Source organism: Diceros bicornis, chromosome 7 (genome assembly GCF_020826845.1).
Source record: "Diceros bicornis minor isolate mBicDic1 chromosome 7, mDicBic1.mat.cur, whole genome shotgun sequence".
In the NCBI taxonomy this organism is placed as follows: domain Eukaryota; kingdom Metazoa; phylum Chordata; class Mammalia; order Perissodactyla; family Rhinocerotidae; genus Diceros; species Diceros bicornis.
The window spans coordinates 31,635,291-31,655,581 of record NC_080746.1 but is presented as its reverse complement, the minus strand read 5'-3'; positions in this window follow the sequence as shown (position 1 = coordinate 31,655,581).

Here is a 20,291-nt window from a genome sequence, read left to right as displayed (position 1 = left end):
CCTAGATATCTGGTCAAATATTATTCTGGGTGTTTCTGTGAGGGACTTTTTTGATGAGTTTAACATTTAAATCAATAAGCTAAGTAAAACAGATTGCCCTCCCTAATGTGGTGGGCCTTATTCAATCAGTTGAAGGCCTGAATAGAACAAAAGGCTGACTGTCCCCCAAATAAAAGGGAATCTTCTCCTGCCTGATTGCCTTGAGCCAGCTCATCAGTTTTTTTCTGCCTTCAGACTGGTATTGAAACATTGGCTCTTCTTGGGTCTCAAGCCTGCTGGCTTTCAGACTGGAACTACACCATCAGCTTTCCTTCTCTAGCTTGCTGACTACAGCTCTTGTGACTTCGTAGCCTTCATGTTTGTGTGAGCCAATTCCTTATAATCAATCCATTTTTATGTATTATACATCCTGTTGGTACTGTTTCTCTGGAGAACCCTAATACACTAACATTGACAAATAGAAACATTTTTTGGTCAGAAACTGTCCACAAATCCACAACTTAAAAGTGATGACAATCATTTTATTTACATTAGAAATCCTCCCTAAGTGTGTGACCTCTTCCTCTTTCCTCTGCAGCCACCGCTCTGGACATGGCTACAAACTTGTTTTCAGCCACAAAAAAATAACCTATGAGCCTTCTTCGTGTAGAGAAAGTCCATGCTTTTATTATCACATCACAGAGGGCAATGCAATGTAAGAACCACAGAAGGGTAGCTGGATTCAGTCACTCTCATCTTTAACTCAGAAAGCCACATTCCTTGTCTTGATGAGCAGGTCTGCTGGGCTCCATGCTGGAGCTATCCTGGGAGTAACTGATGGTGCTCAGGGCAAGCTGCCCCAGGAAGCACCACTCTGGTAGGCGGTTTATTTCGAGCTGAAGACAATAAGGACTCAGAGAGCTCAGGAAAAATATTTGAGTTTCCCCTCCCAAACTGCCTAAAGAATTTAAAACCAAAAAATCTGTTTTAGGAAGGGGTTATTATCATGACTGCTATAAAAGATAATTTAGGATAGAGGTTACAATAGAAAAGGCACCAACAAGCCCATCTTATCGGGAGTCCTGTCTCTCTGGCCACATTCTTTGGATGGCCCTGCGAGGAGTTGTCAGACAATCATTTACAAGGGAAGTCTCCATTTGTAAAGGTATCTCCCTCTCTGTATTGAGAAAAAGGGGGGGTGAGCTCATTTCTAGTAACTTATCAATGTGGAAGATGAGGCCTTGGGGCTGTATAATAAACCTTACTCTTGTTTACTGTGCTTTAGTGGTAATCTCCTGTAACTGACTCCCCCCACCCCCAAAACCCTCCTTTGTCATTGGCTGAAAATGATATTTAAGACGAGAATTTCTGCTATTGTGTGGAGAAACGCAGTGTCCCTGTTTTCTCCCATGTATACATGTTATTAAACTTGGTATTATTTTCTCCTGCTAACCTGTCTTGTTGATTATTTGGCCAGCCAGAAGAACCTTAAGGGAAAGGGCAGAGGGAGATTCTCCCTCTTCCCCCGACAGTTTTGGCGAGCCAGCCAGGAGAAGCACTGGTTGGTAAGTTGCCTTCTCTGGCTGGAAGACCTGCCTTCTCCCTGGACTACTGCAGATGATGAGATACGGGAACGCCTGACGAAAGCCGGCAAAAGGTAAGACTTCTTACCACGTCAGCCTCCCGAAATCTCTATCTGCGGAGTCCGGCGGAAGGAAGTGGTGAGAATTTTTTCTCTTTCTAAATTTAGATTGGCAGGAGAAAATATTTGGGAAACTAGTTTCTTGGGCTTTTAGTGACTCTTGGTTTAAATTTGGTAGAGTACTCTTGGTTTTGATCTTGATCCCTTTTCCTCCCAGAGTAGTCTCTGTCTTGTTCTGTGTCCTGAGAAAACTTGGCTTTGTGACCAGTGAGAATATTCTCCTTGGTCTCCACCATACGGAAGGTGCATTTACCGGGGTGCACCTTGGTGGCCAGTCGAGTAGACTGGGGTTCCGAATTGTCTCTTTGTCCGGCTGTGCCAAGTTCTCAGGGGAGTTTGTCATAAAAGGCCCAGTCCATAAGGGCTTTTGTCGTCTTTACCTTCGTTGCTTGTTAGTGCTGGAAAAATCCCATTCCAGTATCGCCCGCCCGGTGTCACAGATTAGCGGGTCTGTGACTGGAGGCGTCCCACACTATTGTGGGAGACCGGAGACACCCTTTTATCCTTACCGCCTGTGCAACGAAGGTCTTTACTTTCTCTGAATATCTTTGGGAGTGAATTCTGTGGATCATGGGGGCTACATCATCTGCGCCCTCACCAGGGACGCCTCTTGCGTCCATGGGAAAGATTTATTTTAAGCGTGGAAAGTTACCTCCGGGTCTTTCCTTAAAAAGGCTTATTGGTTCGAGTCACTATTGGAATAAATATACAAGTGAAGATCCTACTCGTCAATGGCCAGACGACGGATCCTTTGAATTGGAAAAACTTCTAAATTGGGGAAAAAAATTTTTTTGAGAGCTCTCACATAATTGCTTAATTGGTACCTAAGAATTAAGGCCAGAAAAAGGAAGGGAAAAATTTGGCTAGTCTTAAGACCTTGACTCAGGTTACAATTGAATTGAGAACATGTAAAAGTGTAAGTGTTGATAAGATTATAAAGGTTGGAATGTTTGAGCTAATTTTATACAAAGAGGTTACATCAACTTTGCCTGAGTATGTTTTAAAATGTCTGACTGGGAATACTTCTCTTGTCCAAAATTAGAAGACCAAGACCTATTGATAAAAATCTCAATGATAATTATGTTTAAAGGTATAAGAGGTGACGAAATTTACATGAAATTTTGTAAGAAAAAAACTGATGTTATTTCTATTACAGAACTGGTTAACAAAAATAGTAATTTAAATGATGGCTAATTTTATCTAATGTCTTATGAAGTCTTATAGGCAATCTAAATAGTTATTGGGAATAAGTAACTAAATAGTTGTGAAAAAGATGAATGTTGGATGAACTTTAAACAATAATTATGTGTTATGGTGGTTACAGCTTCCAAACTCTTTTTGGTGACCTAAAACTTTAGAGTTTTGCTGAATTTTATGATAAAAATTCTCTGAGTATCATCATTTCCAAATAAGATAAAATATTAGACATTGATTGCTAAACTTACGTTTATCTACTTTTGGCTTTTCATCACAGGAAAACTAAAAGGTGTTTTGGGTCTATTGGTAAACATGTGTTTTATTAAAAGATTGTACTATAAAGTAACATGTTTCCAGAAATGATGAAGTAAGTGTTCATAAATTTTCCAAGCCACAAGATACTAATGTAAAAGAAAGTTTATAATTGTTTACTTAGTTTTTACTTAGAAATTAAGGTTTCTAAGGGTTAAAATTCCTAATTAGTATATGTGATTGAAGCTACTAAAAATTAAGAAAAATATGTCTGTGTACAAGGAAAGTAAGATGTATAAAGGTACAAAGAATGGAAATATTTTGTTTGGTTAAGAAAGATAAATTTGTCCTCAAGTACTAGGAGGGAAAAGAAAGACATGGGACAAATTCTGAATGTAAAAGGAAAGTTATAGAAGGTTTGTTGAAGAGGAATTCTGGAAAAGGAGTTTTATGCATGGTCAAGTTGGCTAAGATTGAAAGGAATTTAATTAAGTAAATGAGTTTTAATAGCAGAAATAAGCTGGTACAAAATTAAAATTTGGTCTTCTGTCTCTTAAAAAGATAATTTGCTTAAACTTGATAAAGAGGTTACAAAAGATTTTTCTTTACCTTTGAGTAAGTCTACCTAAAAGACAGAAAAAAAAAAAACCTGTTAAAATAATTTCCTACGTTCAAAAGACTGAGGTCTCTCTATTAAGGCTTTTGGACTGTTAATGCTCTGTTTGCTTTGATTGTTTATATTTTTGACAAGCTCCACCAAAATTCATATCTTAAATAAAGTCTTTTTTTTACTTTTTTCTTTGAAAATTTTCAAAGGGCCCTGGAACTTCTCAAAGAAATTTGCTCTCTTCCTATAAGGGGAAAGATACTAAACTTATTAGGTTTATTCAATATGTTCAATTACATGGAAAGCATTGTCAGAACAGTGATGATAAGCCTGCTTAGGTGCTATTATGTGGGCAAATGTTATTGACATAGGTGTTTTAAAATTGTATACCATTACTAAAGTTCTGATCTGTCCTGGTTATCAGTCATAATTCTGGTTATTATTATTTTAAAGTGTTGTATGTCACAAAATTAACCAAATTTCCTTGTCAATTGCCATGTTGAGGTCTTGTTGTTTACAGACTTATTTCTTTGCTCTAATGCTTTTGCAAAATGTTTCGACTTCAGAAAAATTCATAGAAAGGACTCTGACATTTACACTGGAACTGTACAGGTTTCTGACAAACTTTCTGATCATAAAACTGAACTGGGTAAAAAATTATAGAAATCTGATGGAGAGACTGATAACTTCATAAAGCTGCCAACAAAAAGATTGGGATCAAGGGGCCGGCCCGGTGGCGCAAGCGGTTAAGTGCGCGCGCTCCGCTGCGGCGGCCCGGGGTTCGCTGGTTCGGATCCCGGGCGCGCACCGAAGTACTGCTTGGTGAGCCATGCTGTGGCGGCGTCCCATATAAAGTGGAGGAAGATGGGCACCGATGTTAGCCCAGGGCCGTCTTCCTCAGCAAAAAAAAAAAAGAGGAGGATTGGCGGATGTTAGCTCAGGGCTGATCTCCTCACAAAAAAAAAAAAAAAAAAAAAAGATTGGGATCAAGAATGGATTACACAGGACTGAACCAACTGATAAGGATGATTATAATTTTTATGATTTTTCGTTTGAAGTATTGCTGAATTTTTAATGTTTTTTCAGATTTAAGAAAAACTTTTTCTCTTTTCTCCTGAGCTAGCTATGACTTATAGCAATTTGGTAAATGATACTTTTATAAGTAAAATTGAAATATTTATCTTTTTCTCTCTACCTGATCCCTCGAATTTAGAAACTCTTAGTAAGTAAATATTGTTGTTTTCATGGCAATATAGTTATTTGCATAAGTTCAATAAGAATCTGTTCTCCTTATAACAGGACACAATTGGAAACACTGGTTCTATTACCAAGGTTGTGACTGGAACATCATATTTACAATATAACCATACAGCTTTTGAGGAATGAAGATTAGACTTTATGGAATAAAGCCACGTAGAAATATTGGCCTGGTACCTTATGTTCCAAGCAGCACTTACCAGGATAAGTAAAGAATGTCACTTATCTGGCAGGTACAAGGAACCTTGAAATATTTTGGGGAAACCTCGGAATAGAGGAATTCACCCAAATTTATAGGTATTGCAGACAAAGTCTGATGACAAAATCCTTGGCTTGGCTTTCCTGGCCTCGAGAGACCTTTAAAGTTCAATGTGAGATTCCTTATAAAAAGTTCCAGCAAAGCAGATTTAAAAGAGCCTATGTGATCAACTGCTATTCTTGCTGTACTTATGTAAATAATTGAGCCAACTCTATTGGAACTAGACTTATTTTGCAAACTAGTTTTAATTTTGCTATCTTAATAAAAATGAGGGTGATTTTAGAGAAAAAAAAATTATATTTCAGTAAAAACTATTTCAATATAAATTTGCGGATATTAGATCCTAGTTTTGTTGTCTTTTGAGGTTTTTGTTTTATATCTGTTGACTGGACTGGATCCTGATTTCTTCTAGTCTCGTAAAATATCTGGCTACAGATGTCCAAACTAACGCTTTTGATTTTTTCCATCATTTTCATTTGAAATCACTGAGAACTGAACCTGCCCTTTTTCCTGAAGCCTTACAAACTGAAGCTGATGAACTTGATATAAACTTAAGAGATGACCTGACGACACCATCAGAGACATTTTAAACTGCAAAAGATACTTTGACGCTGACATCTAAAATTCTTCTTCACTGGCAGTCCTCTGAACTCAAAAACTGGTTTACAATTTGCTCTAACCATTAACCTTGTTTTTCTTTCGTTTACACAAATATGCTTCTGGAGTCTGCCATGCTGTTGGCACAATTTGGAAATCCTGTGGATTCTTAACTTCTGCAGGAACTCCTATTGCTAATAGACACTTAATTGCAGCCTTATTACAAGCTATTCACCTTCCTTCAAAAATTGCCATTGTTCATTGTTCAGCCCATACTAAGGAGACTGATGTCATATCTTTAGGGAATGACAGGGCTGACAGAGCTGCTAAACATGCAGCTCACTATGGACCCCCTTATCCGTTTTCCACCCAATTCTTAAACCTGCCTTTATCCCTGACTGATGTTATTAACTATCAGGCAAATGCCCCACAATCTGAAAAAGACAATTAGATACAAAAGGGTGCCAAACAATTATCAGATGGATTATACATTGGACCAAATGGACTTCCAATAGCTCCTTTTCTTTTGACTTTTTGGCTTGCACTTATCTCCCACCAAGTGGGACATATGTGCAAACGGGGGATAGTTAAGGAACTGAAAGACAATTGGTTTTGCCCTGGCATCCATAAAATTTCTGACCAAATCATCTCCCAGTGCACAACTTGCAAATCTTACCAAGTCTCTGGCAGAAATCAGTGTGATCCAGGAAGTCCTCCCAGGCCCACGCTGCCTTTTGCGGCACTCCAAATGGATTTTATAGACATGCCTTCAGCTTTAGGTTACTCTCACTGTTTGGTTATTGTCTGAATGTTTAGTGGATGGACTAAATGCTATCCCACCAGACATGCAGATGCCACAACAGTGGTAAAGAAATTAATAACTAGTTATTCCTCGCTTTGGCATTCCTTTATGGATTGAATCAGACCAAAGAACTCATTTTACAGCAGAGATAAACCACTTGCTTGCAAAAACTCTGGGGTATTCATTAAAATTTCATACCCCATATCACCCTCAGTCATCAGGGCAAGTGGAACGTAAAAATCTAGATATAAAAAGAACTCTAGGAAAAATCTGTCAAGAAACTGGACTTAAATGGCCAGAAGCTCTGCCCTTGGCCCTTATGAAGATTCAAAATACTCCAAATAGAAGGCATGGATTGACTCCTTTTGAAATAGTTTTTGGACGTCCAATGCCTACTGGTGTCTCTAAACCTTCAATTCCTGGATTAAATGAATATTATGGGAACTTAAGTGAACAATTTGATGCTATGACTTGTTATATACAAAAATTAACTAGTATACTTGAAGCATATCGTCAACAGGTAAAAGAGGCATGGCCACCACCTTCTGACAAGCCTTGCCATCCCTTTCCACCAGGAGACCGGGTGTACATCAAGGTCTTTAGAAAAAAACACGCACTGTCACCTCGCTGGGAAGGACCTTATGAAGTTTTACTGACGACCTGCACTGCCATCAAAATAAAAGAAAAATCTTCCTAGATCCATGCGAGCCACGCCAAAATAGACCCAGAACATCGCTCTCAAGACAACTGGGAGATAATCCCCACAGGAGACCTTAAACTAAAGATTTCGAGGGCCAAAACCCAGGCCCCAGAAGCAGCCGACATCACGAAGTAGACAACTTTTCCCAAGATCACGGATCAAGAAAACCTACTTTGACCCATTTCCTCCCCCTTGCTTCAAAACTCCCTATATATATACACACTCACACACACAAACTATTAGTGGATATAAATATATATATATATATTTTTTTAATCATTTAATAGAAAGCTGACTGGAGAGTGCTGGTCTCTATCTGTCCCTCTTCCCCTCTCTAAGTCTCCGCTATGGGCTCTTTTCCGATCCGTGTCTTGCTTTTACTAACCCTCTCCTTTTCAACAGGTCGGGCACAGACCAAACACCCCCTTATGCCAGTTTACCAAGCCCTAGCCACGCTAACTAATCAATCTGACTGTTGGTTATGTCAACAGCTAGATAGTGCAAAAGAACCTGAACTAGTCTTTGTTCCTGCTGATATGAACACCTGGTAGACTAAGTATGGAAAATGGATGAATAACAGAGTATGGTATCCGCAACAAGGGAAACTTCACTCTGCTTCTTCTCCTGGTGAGTCACTTGGGCCCCAGAAAGACTACTTAGAAGGTCAAAGACTGTCCCTTGCCCAAGTACAAGCAATAGGTAAAAGTTTTTCCCTCTGCATTGAAAGTAAACATGGCGCTGGACCTTTCCTGGGTGACATACCGAGACAATATTGCAGTCAAACTCTGTGGTTTGATTCCGCAGGTGGCATCTTCAGAACTCTCAAGGGAATTGTAAGTGACTCTATCACTACTCCCTCTGGCACAAACATTTGCCAAATCACCAAGTGCTCTGGATGGCCTACGAGCCACCCGTGTGCAACTTGGGGTATAGCAGCTATCCGCATGGTTAAGCTGCCCAATGCCACAGACTATATATGGGTGGATCAAAAATCTGGACTCACCTGGTCAGGTGACAAGACCAGGCTTTATAGCTGTCAGAATCAGACTGCAGGCCTCCTGTACCAGCTATTCCGCAATCTGTTCTGTTCTCGCAGACTGACAGGAGTTCATGGGAAATGGAGATGTTTAGGTAGTAACAGTGCAAGTGGCACAGATCATGAAATAGTCCAGATCCTGGGAACTACAGACTCAATTCTAACCTTGTCTTTAAACTACACTGGTCTTTTCATTTTATGCGGCAACAAAGTGTATAAAGGATTCCCACCTAATTGGTCAGGACGATGCAGACTTGGATACCTGGCTCCTTCTGTCACCAAACACTCCACCTTAAATGCTAGCCAAATTACAAACTTGGGTTCGTTTGTTCATAAGATTGTGCCACATAAACGTGCCAGTCGAGAAATCGTAGAAAATCCACTTGTGTATCACAACTCCAAGTTCTTTTCAGCCTTGAGAGTCCTATTCCCCGGCTTTGGAGATTATGAGTTGGAAAAAGCAATATTAAAAATCTCTCTATGGTAATGGAACAAGAGTTCAACACCACCATGCAAACCTTAAACATACTCCAGTCAGAGATTAACAGCCTAGCATCTGTGGTGCTCCAAAATCGGCATGCTCTGGACGTACTCACTGCCCAGCAAGGAGGAGCATGCGCAATCATTGGAGAAAAATGTTGTTTTTATGTGAATCAAACAGGTCAAGTAATATCTAACTTAAATCTATTAAAAAGAGAAGATTGACATTTTTCATCAGATAAACGAAGCTCACACATTTTATTGGACTGACTTGTTTCCAGGATTGTGGGACTGGTTTAATGGAGTGTGGGGAAATGTGCTCCGATTTGTTCTTTTCTGCTTGTTCATCCTCATTCTAATCTATGTTCTTTTCTCTCTTTGCAGACTTCTTATCACCCGGGTACTAACACGATTTCTCTCTCCACAGTCACCAGCTCAGCTTTTAATATGTGAAACTTCTAGGGAAGTTTCAGAGGAGGGAACTGATGGTGCTCAGGGCAAGCTGCCCCAGGAAGCACCACTCTGGTAGGCGGTTTATTTCGAGCTGAAGACAATAAGGACTCAGAGAGCTCAGGAAAAATATTTGAGTTTCCCCTCCCAAACTGCCTAAAGAATTTAAAACCAAAAAATCTGTTTTAGGAAGGGGTTATTATCATGACTGCTATAAAAGATAATTTAGGATAGAGGTTACAATAGAAAAGGCACCAACAAGCCCATCTTATCGGGAGTCCTGTCTCTCTGGCCACATTCTTTGGATGGCCCTGCGAGGAGTTGTCAGACAATCATTTACAAGGGAAGTCTCCATTTGTAAAGGTATCTCCCTCTCTGTATTGAGAAAAAGGGGGGGTGAGCTCATTTCTAGTAACTTATCAATGTGGAAGATGAGGCCTTGGGGCTGTATAATAAACCTTACTCTTGTTTACTGTGCTTTAGTGGTAATCTCCTGTAACTGACTCCCCCCACCCCCAAAACCCTCCTTTGTCATTGGCTGAAAATGATATTTAAGACGAGAATTTCTGCTATTGTGTGGAGAAACGCAGTGTCCCTGTTTTCTCCCATGTATACATGTTATTAAACTTGGTATTATTTTCTCCTGCTAACCTGTCTTGTTGATTATTTGGCCAGCCAGAAGAACCTTAAGGGAAAGGGCAGAGGGAGATTCTCCCTCTTCCCCCGACATAACCATGAAGTCCACCTTCTATTGATTTCTTTCCTTACACCTGGGATCCCTCAGGTGGCTGTGTGACACTAATGCATTACCATATTTTTACCAGAAAAGGAAGTTGGAACTTTGTGGGAGAAAGACACATGTAGACAAATGGAATTTTCAAGGAGGAGGCTTGAACACATCAAATTTTAAGGATTAAATTCACATTCTTCAAATGTATTGACACTCATTTTGTCACCAGTGTATGCCCTAAGCAGCCTGAAGGAAGTTTCAAAAGTGCCTAACATTTCCTCAAGGTTGTTTTTCAGAGCTATTTTAGTAAGAGACTCCATCATCAACCGGCCTGAACCAGATCGAGCCCCGCCACAAAAGCAGCGCCTACGTAGATGGCTTGGGAGATGACCTAAGGTCACCCTCCGCGTTGTTTTAATACTAAAATCTCCACCCCAGGAGGAGCTTAAGCCTTGTTAGCATAACATGCAATGTATGTGAGAGCATGTTTTCAGACTGTGCTTGCGCAAGCTAATACCCACCTCTACATGTGATGATAAAACTACTCTTTTAAATATTCGTTCCCTACCAGAAATAAAAGACAAGAGCTTGCCCTTGTTCGGGGAGCCATATCTTTGGAAAGAATTCCACACGGTCTCCTTTATTTGTGGCAAATAAATTTTACTTTGTGTGACAACTACTTCTGGTGAAGTCTCTGACTTCAATTCACCAAGAAGTGGACCCACTTTGGTCCAGTAACAATATCTAGTCTTTTTAGCCACGTAATTTATACATTTTGTGTGATGGTTGGGAAAGAATATATTACAGATTCATTAGTCGATATAAAACTATATCCTTCTCCAGATTTTTGTCACTCAAATACCTCTCACAGTAAATGTTTGTTAAGCTCAATTTTGAAACTTTAGTTTCATCTTTGATTCATCCCTTTCATTAACTGATTTCAATAGTTATCAGTTCTATTGACTTTTTTCTTCTAAATGACTCCTACATGTATCCTTTTATTTCTTCCATTTGACTCTGTAGTGCGTAATTGTGGCTAAAGGATTTTAAAATATGTCTGTACAAGTAGATGCTGAGGTTAGGATGGTGAGGCCAAAGACCATAATCTGCGTGTGTGTGTTTGGTATTTTCCATATGTGGTATTGTGATTTAGAATAAGAAATATATATTTCGTCTTTGTCCTGGTTTCTGGCTCACAGCTTGCAAAACCCTTGGAATTTCCCAAACGATAAGAGCAATGGGAGCGTCTTTTGTTATGATATTTGGTCTCTTGTCCTCAGTTTTTGAAATTGCTTCAGAGCCATAAAGGTGAAATGGGTTTATGTTAACGAGGTGACTTTTGGGAAGCCACTCAGGATGGGGGCTGGTTGCCAGGGAACCAACTGTGAACAGAGTCTTGGAACGTTCAGTCCCATGCCTCCCGCCACCTCCAGAGAGAGGAGAAGGGCTGGAGGTTGAATCAATCGCCAATGGCCAACGAGTTAATCAATCATGCCTATGTAACGAAGCCTTCATAAAAACCCAAAGGACAGAGTTGGAGAGCTTCTGGGTTGGCGAACATGTGGAAGTGCTGGGACAGTGGCACACCTGGAGAGGGCATGGAAGCTCGGCACTCTTCCCACACACCTTGTCCTAGGCATCTCTTATCTGACTGTTCCTGAATTATATCCCTTTATAATAAACCAGTGATCTTGTAAGTAAAATGTTTCTGTGAGCTGCTCTAGCAAATTAATCAAACCCAAAGTGGGTGTCACTGGAAGCTTCAATTTGTAGCTGGTTAGTCAGAAGCGATGCTGATAACCTGGATTTGCAACTGGTGTCTGAGAAGGGGGAGGGGCAGTCTTGTGGGACTGAGTTCTTAACCTGTGGAATCTGATGCTATCTCCAGGTAATGTCAGAACTGAGTTGAATTGTAGGACACCCAGCTGGTATCAGAGACTTGCTTGTTGATGGTGTGGGGAACCCCCCTGCCACATTGGAAATGAGTGGTCAGAACACTTTTACCATACTACATTGATGAACATGTGGTTATTACACAATAAATACTTTTAAAAATTTATTTTAGAGATTTATTAGCCACTAGACTCACTGTTCTCTTAATGCTTTATGTAAGCAGTAACTTAGGTCTAATGAATCTGAGGAGAGGCCTGCCTGATTTTGAGGCAAGTGGCCTAAAAACCACGATGAGAAACAAACTCCACATACCCTCTAATTTGTACAGATTAGGCCCGATTGAGCTAAGTATTTCATCTATAGGTTAATGATGATAAGCAATGGTCACTTTAAGGTCACAAAGCACCTCTAAAATCATTAACAATTGATATAATTGTATTTAATAGAATTTTAGATTTCATTTTTTATGAATTAACGCTTAGAAAATTAGAAACCTATAGTTAGCTTGAATGGAATCTCTCTGAAAAGAGAATGTTCCCGAGTGTCCTGTTCTTAAAACTCTCTGGAAGAAATGGAGTTTACTGTAATTCATAAGTTTCTCTGCTTGTCTGAATCCTGTAGATCTTATATTTACTCATAAATAGATATGTAGCTTAGAAATGGCAGGTTCTCTTTTGACTACACCTTTCTGACAGGATTTGGTGGCTCATGCCTTGTCCCAGAGAGGCAAGGCAGGCAGGAGAGAGCTGGCGCATGTCCTTTGCCCTTTTGCACGACGGTGACAGGCACTGCAGAAGCGGGCCAGTGCCATGGGCTGCAAATAACATGAGAAGCATCTCCATAAAGGAAGAGACCACCCAGGGAAGGTTAGGGCTCTACACTTTGTCGAGGAGTTGAGGAACCAAGCACTGGAAGAGGAAATAAGTTTTGGAATGGAATAAAAAACCCAAGTATAGAACCAAGGCACATTGTTGGGGCCAGGGACAGACTTGTTTGAGGCTCAAGTTGGATTAGAGAGCCCATTAATAACAGTTACCATTTATCATGCATTTACCATATACTGGGCACAGTGCTAAGTGTTTTACCCAAGTTAACCTCTTTAGTCCTTGCAAAGGCCCAATAGAGTAGAAAGTCCATCCTATGGATGAGAAAACGGAACCTCTGTGTGTTTAGCTCACCTTTCTATCTGAGGTCACCCTAAATGGAAGACTTGAATCAAAAAGCCTGGGCCCCTGGAACACTGTAGAGGGTGTGATCTGAGCATGTGTGTTTGAGGGTATGTGTGAGTGCATGTGTGTGAACCAGGGTGAGCATGTGTGTGAGCCAAGTATGTGTGAGAGGGTGTGAGTGAATGTGTATATAAGGTGGAATGGGAAGGGCACCCCGTGGTTCCCTTCTGGTCATTGCGGGACTGAAACTCAGGAACAGAGTGAGGGCCCACTGAGCCCCTTGATGTCAGGTCAGACTAAAGGCAAGAGTGACCCAGTATCCAGAGGGCTGGGGTGACAAGGGCAGAGAGTGCACCTGTGCTTTACTTCTCGTCTCAAGTCAGGATAGATAGGCTGGGGCTCTGGAGGTGAAGAACAGTGGGCCTACCTAGTAAATGGTTCTATCTGGCCACACAGGCAGTTCTTCCTTCTAGGATAGTTTAAATAGGAAAACTAACAGCTTCAGATTATAGCTTCTAGAATAATAACCAACCCTGATTCTGTGGTTTCCCAAGTTATCTCTATCTCAAAGTGTTTTCTGAATTCCTGCAAATAGAAATCTATAAGAGTAAAATGAAATGAAATAGAAAAAGGAGGAAATGCCATAAACTTACTGAAACACAAATGTTCCTAGGGATAGAAATCATGTTTTATGTCTGGTATAGCATCTAGCACAGAGTGGGATGGACGCGTTTAAGACTCACTACAAACTCTCTTTGTATGTGCACTTTTATTTATACCCTGTTCATTTTAGAGTGATGTAAGCCTGAGATTTAGTGCTCATGATTTTATAGAAACCATTTCCAGGATTCATTTGTTTTTTTTATTGAACTAAACTAAAAACCTGAATATTCAACTGGTATAGAAAAATGAGATTGCTCATAAACAGCTGTTTGGTATCAATTAAAAGGTTATTCCTAAATCATAAAAAAGCCACTTGAGCTTTATATGATTGTAACAAAGTCCAAAGCTCTATAAAGCCCCCCAATTTAATTTATTAGTATCTGAAACTGAAAATGTGTCAGAGATGCTGATTAATTAACCCGATTTTGCAAGCCAGGCATGGGCTATGAGTGATTTTCTTTGACAGTTTTCTAAAGATTGCAGAAAGAAACCTAGCTCTGTGATCTGCCCTGTGTCAGAGGAAACACAAATGGAACCTTCTTTTTAATTATGGTAGTGTGCACTGTCCCTCCTCCCATTTAATTCTTCAAATTTACTCAGATATAAATGGAATTTGGAACTGTTCAGGATCTATAAATCCTTCATTCTTATTCTTTCACCTCTTGTTTGTACTTCAAATAATTCAAAAAGATGAATTAAAAGTTTGACACAGCTTTGGTCATCACTAAATTCAAATATCAATTATATGGAAATAGAATCCTCTTTGATGAATAAATAAGACTAATATTTAAGCATTTGATGATCTTGTGCATTCTAGGACTTGAGTGTTGCAATGATTCATTCTCAAGTAGTAAAAATTCATTATCTTCAATTAAATACTAAGATGATGCGTATCATAAACTGAGCAAAAGAGCTAGAGATTGGTAATGAAATCATTTCTTTTGTCATCTAAATACTTTGAGAGAATTATCCAGTGCCTTTCCAATGATATTTTTGTCTACTTATAGAGGCACCAATTTAAATGGAACATAGTTATTGACTTGAAATCATTGTCTAAACCATGATTACCAAATGAAGTTTAAGTAGCATATGGAATGTGAAACATAACTACTATATCCTGTAGACATATCATGGATTATATATGCTAATGGTTTAGATTTCCACCTTATTACTCGTTATTTTATGACAATCTCATTTTCCTTCTCAATTCCACCCCATTACTAAATCTTATTAAAATTAACCAGAGAACTACTGGCTCAGACAATTGATCCAAATAAGTCCAAGACAGGACATACAAGGTGTTTTCCCGTTTAGCAGCCTTTCCAGAAACAAACATGGTTCCAGAACTACAGGCTGTGTCAATAACCCCAGTGGTGTTGGTGTGTGTGTGTGTGTGATGAATTCAGCATGCTTCTTTTGGGAACTTATAATGTGCCAGGCCGAGGAGATGCATAATAAGAAGCATATATCTGGTACTCAAAGAATTCAATGCCCAGTGGAAGAGACAGATGATGAATCTAGAATTTGGAATGCTGGTCTACCATGTCTTATCCGCAATTCTTAAAGCCTATTTATTTTTCCTATTTATAGTTTTTATTTATCCCACTTACTGTGAACATTTGTATATTTCACTGCTGAAATATTACTGTATTTGATTATAAGGTGCTGCTATAGATCCCATTGCAAATTTTATATAATATCCAGTGTATCTACCACATTACTTTTCTAATGTGTGAAAAATTGTAAGTCCCAAAACACATTCGGCTCCAAATTTTTCAGATAAGAGGTATAGATCTGAACAACACAGTAAGTGATTCACACAGTGTTACAGAACAGAGAACAGGGCAACTTAACCCAGATGGCTGGGGGGAAGGACTGGGGAGGAGGAGGAAGTGACACTTGAGATGTCTCACTGACATTAGAACTGGAAATGAATGGGAAGGGGAAGAGGTGCATTCCAGACAGATAATGTGCTAATTGTGGTGAGGTGGTAGGTGAGAGAGAGAGAGAAAGAAATGTTGGTTAATATTTTGTTATCCATTGCTGCATAACACACCATCCCAACATTTAGTGGCTTAAAACAGCAGTAGTCATTCTCTTTGCTCATGAATGTGCAAATTGGTCAAGGTGTGTTGGGGATAGCTTATCTCTGCTCCATGAGGCATCAGCTGAAGCAGTTCAGCTGGGGCTGGAGAATCTGCTTCCAAGAAGACTCACTCACATGATTGGCAGGTAGATGGGAGTTCAGTCAATAGAGGCTGCTGGCTAGGCAAGAGCCTTGGTTCCTTTCACACAAATTTATCCGTGGGGCTGCTTGGGCTTCCTCACAGCATGGCAGGTGGGTTTAAGAGCAAGTACTTCCCAGAGTCAGGAAATGGGAGCTGCAATTCTCTTAAGGCTCAGGCTCAGAAACTGGCACAGCATCACTTCTACCATATACTGTGGTTAAGCAGTTATAGAGGAAAAGGGACATAGAGCCCACCTCTCAGTGGGAGGAATGTCCACAAATTCATGGCTGTCTTTAATGTTCCATAATCAGCCTGATTTTAGTTAAAATGGGAAGGTGAAATAGGATTAGTGGGAGCAGGGGAGGAGAGTTGAGGGAAGGATACTCCATCATTCTATAAATTCAGCTCTACCACCAAGAAAGTGTATTCCTAACAGAAAAAAAGCAAAATAAAAGTAGTTGAATTTTACATTGCTTCCATTCTTACGGTTAACCTCTCTCCCTTCCATTTCCATCCTGTCCTCCACACAAAAAAAGGATTGAGGATGAAGAAAGGGGGAAAAGTTGTTTAATCAAGTTTTGGAAAACACCTAGAATTTTGAATCCTTTACATTCCTATAATACCATAATTTAATCTCAGGAAGCCAGTGGGTGGGGTATCTGTGAGACATGATATGCTCTAGCCAGCTTGTACTAGCATATGAAAGCTGTTTGTGCACAACTCTTCCCAATTCCACATTCAGGGACATCACACTGGTAGCTTCAATCTAGCTATGGTGGGGCTATTTATACCACAGAGGTCGGCACATGCTATGAACCAGGGCTTCCCTCATCCCTTCTCCAGAGAGTGAGTTCACCAGCACACCACTGCATCAAGCCAGCTTGACCTGGCCAGGGAGCTACAGAAAGTAAAACATAACAGAGACTTGTCTTTGAAAACATTGTAGTCCAGATTTCTGAGTGACTATTACTTACAAAAAAAAAAAAAAAACTGAATGCAAGAATGAATAAAATCATTTCAGTGTCAAGTGGACAGCACTGATACGGACAAATTGGGTAAAATAGAAAACATGGGGAGGCAATGGTACAGTCATAATAGAGGTTAAAAATGAAACCCATCTGGGTTGCAGAGGAATCTGGTTGCCGAGGAAGTGGGGGTACAGGGGTGAGAATTGCTGTAGGAGGGAGTGGGTGAGTTCTTTTAGAGGCCAGGAGTGGAGAATGCCTCCTCGCTGCCAGTTCCAGGTACACTGCTTAGAGCTGAAACTTGTTTAGGAAGAGAGCCTGACGGGCTGTCTTCCCTATTCAGGAATTTTCTTGAAGCACACATCTCTCAGTTGCATCTTTCCCCTAGGTGTCCTTGGCCATAGAAGGTTCTTCCCTCCTTTCTCAGAAGGAGGCAGGAGAAGCTTTAGCATTGTGTTTCTGTGAAAAGAACAAGATTGCATTTGGACTGCTATTCACTTCCAGCTAGAAAGAACAGCTCATAAGCTGTAAACCAGGAACTGCAATGCCAAAACAGATTTCTAGGAGCTGGAAACTGCAGCAGCCAGAGTGCTCTCTAAGCTAGTTGGGAGGAAATTGCACACTTCTGCATCAGCAGAGAATCTGGCTATATTTTGGGCTCTGGAGGCGGAAGCATTACTGTAAAGATATGAGTTTTCACTTAGGTGGTATTGTTCCAAAAAGCAATTACATTAGCATTTTCCCTACCTCTGCTCTCAATGGAACTTGACTCTGTTCATCGATTACATCAGCATTATCAATTACCCCACATGTCCTGGGGTTCCAGTGAATCTCTCTCTGAGAAGTATGTAAATAACACTTGTTTCTCCAAACACGACTCCCCTACAAATAAGGCCATATTGGGAAGCATTAAGCCTCCTGTTCTTCAATATCCCTCTGATGTGAGTCTTTTTTCCTGCACCTTTACTTAAACTAAAAATTTGCAGATTCTTCAAGTTATCCAGGAAATGTGCATAAACTATTTCCTCCTCCTCTTCACTTCCTTGATTCCCAAACATAAAAGAAAGGCTCTGATTCAAAATCCAAGGTGATGCAGCTTAGGTGAAGCGTTCTTCTCTTTACACTCTGCTGCAGGAGAAGCCTGGAGGACTCATCAGGGGAAGCAGAGAACAGAATGGCAGAGACTAGTTTGGGGAGAGATGGTAGTGGTAGGTGAGTGGTTGTTAGAAACAAGGCCCATTTTAGGAACGTAGAATTGGCCCTCAGGGATAATAGGACATTTGCTGTCATGGATCCATGTCATTAGGGACAGCTGACTTGTCCTCTTCCTCCGAGTCATTGGTGACAAATCTGAGCATTCTCCTTAGCAGGGGACTTGAGAGGTGAGGGCGAAGAGGAGAGGTGAAGACTCCACCCCCTGCTCTTCTGTGTGATCTGGGGCGCAGGAGCATGTCAGTCAGGCTCATGGAATGAAGGTGGCTCTTCTGATTGTTTTTCCTAGAAGAAGGTTGTGGGTTGGAAAGGAAACAGGTTAGTTATTAAGGTATAAACTCTGTCCGATTCATGGTAACTTAGGATAGAGAGAGAAGGGCTCTTTCCCTCTCTGAAGACTTCTTGGCCCTGCAGTCTGTTTTTGCCCTGGACAAGCCACCACCAGCCATCCAAGTCCCTGCTGAGCTCACCTAGCCCTTCTGGTGATGGAGGTAATGGGGTCCACCTGAGTCCGTTAATTTGTAAAGTTTGTTTTGTAGTTGTGTTGTGGAGTAACATAAAAGTCACTCCCCACATCAGACTTTCAAGAGAGAACATAATTAAACTGCTCACCTCTCTGCATTCTTTGCAGAGGGGGAGACACGGGGGAGGGTTGTCTAAGGCCAAGAATAATGAATTTCCATAGAAAAATCTGTATGAAATACTAACGACCAAGGAGCAGCATGCAAAAGGAGAATAAAGAAGTGCGGTGTCCACAGATTTGTTATCTGTGCAGTGTTCTCTGGAAATATCTGGAAGTTCAAAAATGATAAAATGTTTTCTCTAGTCTGCCAACTTCACAATAAGAACTTAGAAAATAGAAGGAAGGAAGGAAGAAAAAGGAAAACCAGCTTTTGTTTATTTGTTTCCAACTCTTGGATGGAAAATATCACAGTCTCCACCTAACATCTTTAGACAAAATCCCAATCAGAAGTTAGGAACTACAGCTCCTCTAATTATAATCATTTCTTCATCTAAAAGAAGTAGTAGTATTTTTCTACTTCCTACCATGGTCAACACATAACTGTATTGTGCTAGTTGTGAGTCTACCCCACACCCCCAGCACCACAGAGCAAGACTCAGAATTCTGAGGGAGGAGCTAGTCAGCCCACGGGAAAACTGTCTGTGGTAGATCTTTTGTATGCAGAGATTTTTTCATAGCTGGAGCACAGGGCTTCAGGGCTCAGGCAACCGTTTAACAACCTTTGTTCAACAAACATTTATTTTGTGCCAATGTCATTAATTTAGGGGAAAACAATTTTCTGTGGTTCACCCTCATGGAGGAGGAAGGTAGGAAATGAGATCTTAAGATGAGGCAGGATCTTATATGCCATGCTAAGGAATTAGGATATAATATTTCTTTCTGCCTTTCTGGCCATCCTTTCTCCCACAAATACTTTCTGATGTTCCATTACTGTGCCACCAAAGTAATATTGGTCACAGGTGGGCTAGCTGAATTATTGAACTACGGAAATAACGTGATTCTATAGGGATTTGAAAATAATATTCTGGAAATGGTGTGGTGGGTGGATTAGAGGAGACAAGATTAGAGGGAGCAGACCTATATAGCCAACCATGATAATGGCCAAATGAGAAAGAAAGGCCTGAAGTAAGGCAGTTGATAGAATTTAAATATATAAATATAGATGATAGATTGGACACTTGGATTGAAGGAGAGGAAGAAGTCAATGACAATTCCTAGTTTCTAATTTAGGAGGCTGAGGGTGTCCTCTCAGCTCTTCAGCAGCCAAATATCTTCCTCATTATCACACTCTCTCTGGCCAATAAAAGCAAGTTCAAGGGCCATTCAAGGCGCCCATTTTGGGCCCTTCTCACTTTTAGCCAAACAACTCTGGAACTACCCCTCCACCTCTGTGTGAGCAGTGGTACTGCTGAATGTGCGCCCCCATTCAGATGCTCCCTCTGGCCCTCTGGACCAGGCCTTCAGACCTGGCTTGCAGCTCTGTCTCTCAGTCTTCTCCCGATGGCTTGGCTGTGCTTCTGTGGGTCCTCCCATACCACTCTACTCAGGTGGGTTCCCTGCTCCAGCTTGAACTCCTTAGAACTCAACTCA